The sequence below is a fragment of the Amborella trichopoda genome, chromosome 12 (assembly GCF_054954075.1).
Source record: "Amborella trichopoda isolate Santa Cruz 75 chromosome 12, AtrichopodaSantaCruz75HAP2 v2.0, whole genome shotgun sequence".
NCBI classification, from domain to species: domain Eukaryota; kingdom Viridiplantae; phylum Streptophyta; class Magnoliopsida; order Amborellales; family Amborellaceae; genus Amborella; species Amborella trichopoda.
In genome coordinates, this window is record NC_142347.1 from 30,579,627 (window position 1) to 30,589,580 (window position 9,954).

General features: G+C 36.1%; 1 long non-coding RNA gene across 2 annotated transcripts; it reads left to right on the forward strand.

Moving 5' to 3' along the window:
* The first annotated feature begins 3,515 nt into the window (after positions 1–3,515).
* LOC105421003 (uncharacterized) lies at positions 3,516–9,724 on the forward strand. 2 transcript variants are annotated; one of them, XR_016045711.1, is made up of 6 exons: positions 3,516–4,186; positions 6,819–6,964; positions 7,447–7,759; positions 8,090–8,350; positions 8,513–8,801; positions 9,125–9,724. It is a non-coding gene; the product is annotated as an uncharacterized LOC105421003 (long non-coding RNA). The 2 variants fall into 2 exon arrangements; XR_016045710.1 differs by having other exon boundaries at positions 8,513–9,724.
* Positions 9,725–9,954: the final 230 nt, after the last annotated feature.

Genomic DNA, 9,954 nt, shown 5'->3' on the forward strand with positions numbered 1-9,954 from the left:
ACACGTGTGTGAAGATATTTTTCAACGCAAATTTGAAATTACATTTTCTCTTTAATATCAAATAAATTAATTAATTAAACTTCACACATGCCAACAATGACCCATGTGTGAGTTAATTAAGACATGTGATAAAAATGGGGCTTTAATTTATAACATTAAATAACAAAATATAACAATATATAACAAGACACCATAACGCAATCCCTTTTAAAACAAGCAACCAAATGCCAATCTATTCCCTCGCCTAGGGATCAGTGTCCAGCTGAGGGGTGATCCTAGAGTGAGGTGTGGGGTGCCATGTGGCAGTCCTATGACAACTCGGACGCCACATAGCATTATCAGGTCAGGATTAAAGTGAAATTTGAGCCAAACAGTATAAAAACCCTTATTTTTTAGCAAATAAAATTTTGAAAAATTCTCTAAAATTCACAATAAATATTTAAAATATTTTTGAGCAATTATTAGGTTTTTCTCATCATTATAAAATTGGACAAAAGGTATAGTAAGATCTCAGGCTAATAATTATAGGTATCGGAGTACTCCGTTTAGCTAGTCCTGAATGATATTCCGTTGAGTCTCAGATCGACCCAATAGACCTATGTTCCACAGTCTAAAGCAGGGACACATAATTGGTCATATCAAAGCCACTGAGCCAGAATTTCCGATCATTCGGCTCTCAATGGATTATAAGTGTACCCCTGTGGGACATGATCCAACTCAATTATAGGGGTCCTCTCAAAGCATATATGCATTGGCTCTTCCAAACTCGGATAATGCATTTGGAAGAGTGGCTTCCCATATGAAATGAAAATGTACATGTCATGCAATGGTCTCGTGTCATGATACGAACTTATGTCCCATAAGTCTTGACCATTCTATACAGGGCAAATACTCAATAAGTACTCGGGTTCTATTTTTCTCACTTGGATTCTTCAAGCCCTGGCCGATTGCAGCTAAACATGAAGCTAACCTATAAAATCCTGATTAGGAGATGACCCTCACACCGCCTTAAGAAATTGCTTTATTAACACGTGAACTCTCGATACCTTATGCGTACTCAAGGTAAAAGAATATAAGCTCTATTTCACAAGACGCCAAGATTTCAATGTCTCAATTGCTCCCACTGAATGGAAATTAGGCCTTGATAAGCTATATTTCCAATATATTTCAAGGACGCATTTGATAACACGAACTCGCGGCTTTTGACGCAGCATCATCTTAGAACTGCAACACTCCTCGTGTTTGCTAATGAGATGTATTTTTGAAGCTACCTCTTCCCACAGTCTCCAAAATAATATCTAAAGAGGAGGTGGTAGCTTCCATGCTCCCCCATGGAAACTGCCTCTTTAGAAGCTTGGGAAGATGGGGCTTCCACCAATCAAACCCGTCAACATGTATCTGAGGTAGGTGCAATATTTTAAAACATGGATCAGTGGGGTCGATCGCCCACTCATTCCAACCGGGCAAATTGGTGATTTAGTCAAATAAAGGAGAAAAGTAGAAAAATGAAGTTATATAGATCCATCTTTCAAATTTTTTCTTTGATGGTTCTAAGCTAATAACAAATAGAACAAGAGATTTTTGCTAAATGAGATAATGTTCCTAAGGTTTTTACGTAGAAAGGGTATGATTGCCAAATTCCGACCATGAATGGGATAGCATCAATCGTTTCTTGATCCAAATTGGTGATTTTCCCATCTCTGGTGTGTGGATGCATTACTGTCGCAAGATAGAATATAAACTTAAATAGTCAGCCATTTGTTCTTAATCTCTTGTTGTTCCCAATTGCCAGAGATTTCATCGAGTCAAAGTGTGTCTAAAAACGATGTTTTATAAGTCTCAAACAAATAGAGGGAAGCCACTGCTGATTTTGGTAAAAACATAGCAGAGAAACTCAATTCCTCCCTGAAAAACATGTTTCACTTCCACATAAACATATATCTTATAATGGTGCACAATTGCACATTTCGCCACCCCATATGAGGAGGGGAGGGGCATCAAATTCGTAAAAATCATGGAACATTCTTATTGAGAGAGAGAGGATGAATCCTAAGGGCATGCTGGGGCAAGTATGTGGTATTTGTACTCAAAGAATGAGAGAGAGAATCCTAGAGGCAAGTTGGTTGTATTTGTACTCCAGCAGAGACTCCCTTCACATTAGTGCACGAAGCAGTTGAAGCTTCCCCTTGGTTATTGTACTCCAATTTGATGTCATCGAGCTTAACGTTTTCACATGGGAATGCCGCGCTGCAGAAGAGATTCACTGCAACTTTGGAAGTGGAGGTTCCTATAATGCTCTTGAAATTTATATTGTTGATCTTGACTAGCGAGGGACCCAGCAACAAAGGTAAGAAAAGGTTCGATCAAAATGAATTCTTGGGTTTGTCTGCAATACATACAACTATATGAAATGAACCTCTCTCTCTCTCTCTCTCTCAACAGTTTTTGAAAATCGATACCCTTACTCGTTAGTGCGATAAATTTTGTTAAATGGTATTTGAGATAATTAGTGAATGTTGAGATATAAATATTTTAGTGAAATAAAATATTTTATTGAAATAAATGTATTTGTTAGGGATTATGTGGTAAAAAATTTCTTATCTCCAATGCATTCATCCAAAATTATATGATCATACCACTCGCATTATCAATAAAAAATAAAAATATTTTTGTTTATATGCTGAACTACTTTTATTATGCTAAAATATTTTTTATTTTTCAAAATAAAATATTACTCATTAAAAATAAAAAATACCCAATTCCAAGATTAAGATATATCCAAAAACAGCCAGCCGTTTAGACACTTCAGAGATGTCCAGTAGGTATTTCTAGAATTATTGACCGTATGTCTTTGTCCACCGAAGTCGACGCCTAGTCAGACCCGCAGACATATGTGTTCATGTTTCATAGCCTTGAACCTATTCTTTTTTAACTAAAGAAAGGGGTGAACCCACTTTTTTCAAGTGCACATATATCCATGTTCGTACAAGAGCAATGTATATACCCAGTTTTTGGAATTGGTTAAAATTTTTCTGAATTCCTAAACCCGGAACCACAACACTCTAGTAGACCTTAGTCCCCCTTTTAAGCATAAAATCCAAACTTCAAACCTATTCAAGCCCAAAAATAATCATTATAGATAGACTTGAGCCCAATAAACATAAAAAACCAACCCGAACATCGATCTGACAACCTGAAACCTAGAGTCAACACCCAAAAGTCGTATCCGTTTATCCCCTACTAAAATAAACCAAATTAAGTTAAATATAATACTAAATTGAAGAAGGGTCGTCACTTGGTTAGACGGTAAAAAGCTTGGGTAGCCAGCACAAGAGTATGGGTTTGATTCCTGAGAGCGGCCACTTTGTGTATAAGAAGCCAAATGTTAGGATTGTCTCCAGCTCACCCCTCCCAGGACCCTACATAGGTGGGGACCAGCACCGTGTTATGGCTCTTTTTCTTACTAAATTGAAGAAGAGGTCATAAGCTTTCCAGCGATCCAATAATCATCTGAATCTGATTAACCGTTTGAGAATTATGATCCGGACAATATTATTTAGCAGAAATTTCATAATGGTCTTTGCGAAAATTCTAGAATGCCCTAGAATTTTTTGGTTGCAGAAATTCTAGAATGCCCTAGAATTTTTTGGAAGCTTCTGCAAACTGTTTTGAAGGGATGACTTTCTGATAAATATGTTTTTGACCCAAATTTCCCTAGGATAATTAGAAACATTTTTAAGATAACTAAAACTAGTTTTTTAGAGTTTTCATAATTACCCTCGACCTACTTCTATTTAAACCCTTATGAAGTACTAAATTTAAAAGAGAAAAAATGCCTAAAAAAAAAAATCGAAAATCCCCCAAAAATCAGACAAAATACAAAAAAATCCCATAGGCTAGAAAAGACCTCTAAAACCCTAACGTCATAGAGCTGGGAAACCCTGGCCCTAGGTGCAAGCCTTCTATCCAAACTTTCATTGATAAATACAAGCCTCTCTATCCAGATTTTCACTGATAAATCCAAGCCCTAAGGAACTAGACCAAATTTTCATTGACAAACCCAAGCCCTAGGGAACTAGACCTACGCATCTTCATGAAGAAAAGTGGAGGAGCACGGTGTAAACAACCCGCGATCTTGATACGGGCAACAACTCTGGGTCTTCGGGTGTGTCGGGAAGCCGGCTAGGTAAGTCCTTTTATTATTTATTTCTTTATTTTTTTAGAATAATTGAATTTAACTTTTAGATCAATTTGATTTAATTAGTTTAATTTAGTTTGTTTTTAGTTTTAGGGTTTTCTAGTTGGATTTTCGCGATTTTGAACCGGATCTTCTAACGGTTCTTAAAGAATCCTCATCTCCCCAGATCTGGTTTCTTTTTTATTCATAATTAGACGGATCCCACTCATCTCTACTGGTCTTTATTTTTAACTTGTTGAAAGCATAAATTCAGCGAGGTTTCATTGGAGATCTCTCTGGATTTAGTTATAAACAACATCGTAACTGAAGCTATCCCAAACATCTATTTAGATGAGAGGCCTAGGAATATCACAGTGCGTGGGGTGCCAAATGCAAAGGCTTCCCTTGTATAGGATTGCTCTTTTGGATTGCGAAAGATTGTCCATTCTAGGGACAAGATACTATGCTAGTTGGGGAGCTTATTGTAGCCCTCTACCTTATTAGCATTGACATTGTAATATGCTGCCCCCATAAATTGAATAAGGAAAAGAGAAAGAATAAGGGGAAAAGAAAAGCTATTTAGTAAGTAAATAGCTATTTACTATTTATTTGGTGAACATGGATTGGTTTGTATTGAGCCAAGGCTCTAAACAATCAAAGTAAAACACACATTCAAATAGTGTTGAGAAATATGGTTTCAATACTGAAAATATTTGTGATAGCCTTAAAATATATTTCAACTCTAATTATAAAATTTAAAGTATAAAAAAAAATGTAGAACGAGCAGATCTATGAAAACATGAAAATATTGAAAATTGACGATTCAAAAATGCATTACAAAATGCATTATTTCCAAAACTTAAAATCCATTTTTTTTTCATGTCCATGCTTCTTGATGTCAAGATGATCAATTTGAGGATATTTGGGCTTCAAAACAATCTCTTCTAGTGAAATTTTTGAGGTGCACTCTAATTTGATTGTTTAGAGCCTCAGCTCTATATAAACATTTTTCATAAGAAAAAGTAAACGTAAAGACTATTTATATTTTATACTAGGTCACAATCACTTTTATCCCTTGGATTTCAAATTAGGTGATTGTAAGAGTGTAATTGAAAAGACTTAAAGTTCAAAAGACAAAAAAATTATCTGACTTTGTGACTAAGCCAAACCATCCAATTTGATATCTAATGAGTAGGAGTTATTGTAACCTCCTTGTAATAAAGATTACTACTAGTCTCATTGTATACAATCCTATTAAATAATGAAAAACGTTTATACAAGTGTGAGGCTCTAAACAATCAAATTAGGACGCACCTAAAAATTTTCACTAAAAGAGGTTGTTTTGATTCTCAAATATCCTCAAATTGGTCATCTCGATGGACATGAGGAAAAAAAATGGATTGCAATTTTCAAAACAGTGCATCTTGTAATACATTTTTGGACTGTTAAGTTTCAAGATTTTCAAGTTTTCATAGATCTACTCGATCTACATTATTTTTTATGCCTTAAAGTTTTATAATTAAAGATGAAACTATATTTTAAGGCTATCATAAAGATTTCCAGTCGTGATACCACATTTACATATACTATTTGAAGGTGTACTTTACTTTGATTGTTTAGAGCCTCGGTTTATACAAACCGCACCCTTAAGTAATGTTACATTTAATACAATAACAAACCAATAGTATCTTGAGTATATTAATTTCTATTAATTTCAAATAAGATAATCTATCCCAGGTAAAATTATTTGATATCCAAACAAGCCCTAAATGCATCTAGTTTGATATGGTACCACTACAATTTTAATTGCATTGTTTAATCATCTACTTTAAGAGAGGGAGAGAGAGAAAGAGAGAGAGAAGACAGCTAAAAGCCTAAAACAAAAGGAGTTGAGGAGTTGTAACTCTGAAAATAGCATCCAACAGCGTGTAGAGAGAGAAGAAACAAAAGGAGTTGGGGAGTTGTAACTCTAAAAATTACATCCAGCAACGTGGATGGTTTGGTAGTAGTGGTTCTCTCTATAAATATGCACCTACATTTCCATGAGGCACAAACCATCTCTCTCTCATACACACACATCGATAGGTGAAACTAAAGGAAAAAAGCATGGGTTACACCAAAAAGAACTCCAAAAAATATGTTTTGGTGTGTTGTGTTATTTTCCTGGCCATGGCATGTGTTGTTGTGGAGGCTTCCTCAGCTAGAGTGTTCAATGTGATGCAATTTAGCGCCATTGTTGATGGCACCAAGGACAACACAAAAAGAGTATTACATCAATTAATTAAAGTGAATGCCAATAGTTTGATGTTTATTATATCCTCTTTAATATCAAAATAATCATTATATCTTATGTTATATTAAACAATAAGGGTAGGGGCCACGTAACCTTTCTGTTTTACCAATGGGATTGTATAGAAAGAGACCATGTACCTTCGATACAAGGAGGTCATAAGTACTTATAACCATTCAATGTGAAATCTGATTGCTTGGGTGTGGTACAAATATAAAAAAAAATTCTTTTGAAGTTTGAGCTTGGTCATTGGAATAAATGTAGCCATCCAATTTCATATCCAATAGTCAAGATTAATTGTGATTACCTTGTACCAAAAGTAAATGACGTTATTGTATACTTTTCCTTCAGATATAGGCTGACAGTGGGCCAGGTAACACACCGAGATTGACTCTTCCAAGGGGTTGGGCCTCTGCTATGGCAGTTGGGCTGAGCACTTGCTAGGCTGGACACCAACACATTACTGTCAATACTAAAGTAGAATGGGGAGGATGGTGGTAAGAAACTTTCTTTTTTTGGGTAGGTCAACGGAGATCACAAGGCCATTCTTGTTTTTAGAACTAGTCAATTTTTTAATTCGTTGGTTAGAATGAAGGTCAAAACTTTTAACTGGAGCTCAGATGATACTACCACCACAACCACAACCCTATTCCCATAATAGTAAGCTACTTGGTTGGTTCTTTTTTATTCTAAGAGCTACCATTTAAGTGCTTCTTAGAACACTCTGTTTATTAAAAAATCTTCTTTTTATTTTTGTTTTTGGGAAAGCAAGCCTTAGCCTCCTATAATGGTTTTATTAAATACAAAACTTCCATTTTTTGAAAAGGGAAAAAAAATAATGTTTTCTCATTCTTAACATTTATTTATTGCCATTTCTTTTTTATAACGACATCGCCCCAAGGCACTGCAATGGCATAACAATGTTGTGTTTTTTGAAAGCTCGAGTTAGTTGGCTTAAGGTGGAGTGAAATTTTTGCAGGCTTTCGGGGCAGCCTGAAAGGAAGCATGTGAGTGGAAAGGACCATCAAGCCTTGTGATCCCCGAGGGAACATTTCTCGTTGGTCTAGTCCTGTTCAAGGGTCCGTGCCCAATGCCTCTCCCATGGTGGTGCAAGTGAAGGACAAAGTGAAGGACTCCACAGATATGAGCAAATACCCTTCCGACGAGTGGATTGTGTTCCAATATGTAGATGGCCTCGTGGTAACTGGGGGCGGGACATTCGATGGTCAAGGAGCATCTGCATGGAGCCTCAACCAGTGTCTAAGAAGGCCCATTGCAAACTCCTCCCTACCGTACAAATAATCTTCCTCCTACAATCTATTGCTATTTATAAGACTGTTCTAGCTATCCAACTTCCAACATTGTTGGATCTAGTTTTTAGTTTAGTTAAAGGGAATTTGTTGTTACAACCTTGAAGTCATTGGTTCAACAATTCACATACATATAAATGTTGACTAAAATTAGTTATTGTACTAAAGATATTGCTTTTGTGACAATAAAAGCAAAAGACTAGCATTTGTGTTTTCAATTTGTAAGACATGAATTCATTGACAATTATTATCGTTTGTTCATGGTACTTGAAATTTTATGCAGTCATTGAAATTCAGTTTTGTTACAAGCAGGGCTATAAGGGGCATACATTCAGTGGATAGCAAGCTCTTTCACATGCTATTGTTTGGCTGCAAGAATATGGAGGCCTAATCGATCAAGATCTCAGCACCAGCTGACAGCCCCAACACTGACAGCATTCATATTGGATCCTCGTCAAACATCACGATCTCGTGATCTCAAATTGGAACCGGCGATGATTGCATCTCCTTTGGTCCTGGCAGCACCCAAGTAACCCTTAACAATGTGTTTTGTGGACAAGGACATGGAATTAGGTGAACTGCAACTTTTTCTTTGCTTTGTTTAAAACATTTTCCTGATTAGGATTAGAAGAGGTTTTGGAACAATGTAAAAAGAAATGAATAAATCTAATGTACCTTTTTAACTTAACCAAAAAACTAGATTGAGGCTCATGGGAACATCTTTATATATTTCAGTGTTGGTAGCTTGGGCAAGCGTCCCAAGGAGGGTGATGTGGAAGGGCTTCACGTGAAGAACTACACCATCTCAGGCACCACCAATGGTTTGAGGATCAAGACTTGGGAAGATTCATACCGCAGTTCTGCTTCCAATTTCACATATGAGGATATAGTGATGAATAATGTGGCCAACCCCATCATAATAGATCAAGAATACTGCCCTTATGCTTCTATATATACCAGAAGAAGATCATGAAAGAGTACCAATTAAAATACTAGCACATATATATACCAAAAGAAGATCATGGTACTATTTTCATAAAGCAATTAGAGTTCTATGTAGATGATGTCATTTACCCATGTGAATAGTATTACATCTCATGATGATGATATCATTCCAGAAAATAATTAACAAATACATTTGTTTATATGAAATATTTCTAGCTCAGCCTTCATTAATTATCTAAAATACCTCTTAACAAAAGTTACTGCATTGAGGAGTAAGGATATTGAGTTTCCAAAAATGTTGAGTGAGAGAGAGAGAGAGAGGTTCATTTCATATAGTTGTATGTATTGGAGATAAAAACAAGATATCATTTTGAACAAACCTTTTCTTGCCTTTGTTGCAAGGTCCCTCACGAGTCAAGATCAACAATATAAGTTTCAAGAACATTAGAGGAACCTTGACTTCAAAAGTCGCAGTGAATCTCTTGTGCAGCAGGGCATTCCCTTGTAAAAATGTTGAGCTCGATGACATCAAATTGGAGTACAATGACCAAGGGGAAGCTTCAACTGCTTCATGTACCAATGTAAACGAAGTCTCTGCTGGAGTACAAATACCACCGACTTGCCTCTAGGATCTTCTCTCTCTCCTTCTTGAAGTACAAATACCACCAACTTGCCCCACCATGCCCATAGGATCCATCCTCTCTCTCAATAAAAATCATCCATTATCTTTATGAATTTGATGTCCCTCCTCATGTGGGGTGGTGGCATGTGCACCATTATAAGATATATGTTTATGTGGAAGTGAAGCATATAAGAAAGTTAATTGATTCATGGTAATCAAATGACATAAAAATGGACTGTACAAATGTTGTGTACCTTGTTCCTCAGTGAGGAACTAAGTTTCTCTGTTATGCTTTTACCAAAATCAGCATTGGCTTCTCTCAATTTCTATGAGACTTATAAAAATTTCATTTTTAAATACCCTTTAACTCAATGAAATTCTTTGGCAATTGGGAACAACAAGAGATTGAGAACAAATGGTTGATTATTAAGTTTATATTCCATGATGCGACAGTAATGCATCCGCCACTAGTGACAGGAAAATCACCAATCTGGATCAAGAAATGGTAGGTGCGATCCCATTCCTGGTCGGAAATAGGCCATCCTACCCTTTCTATGTAGACCTTAGGAACATTCTCTCACTTAGCAAAAATCTATTTTTCTATTCGCTA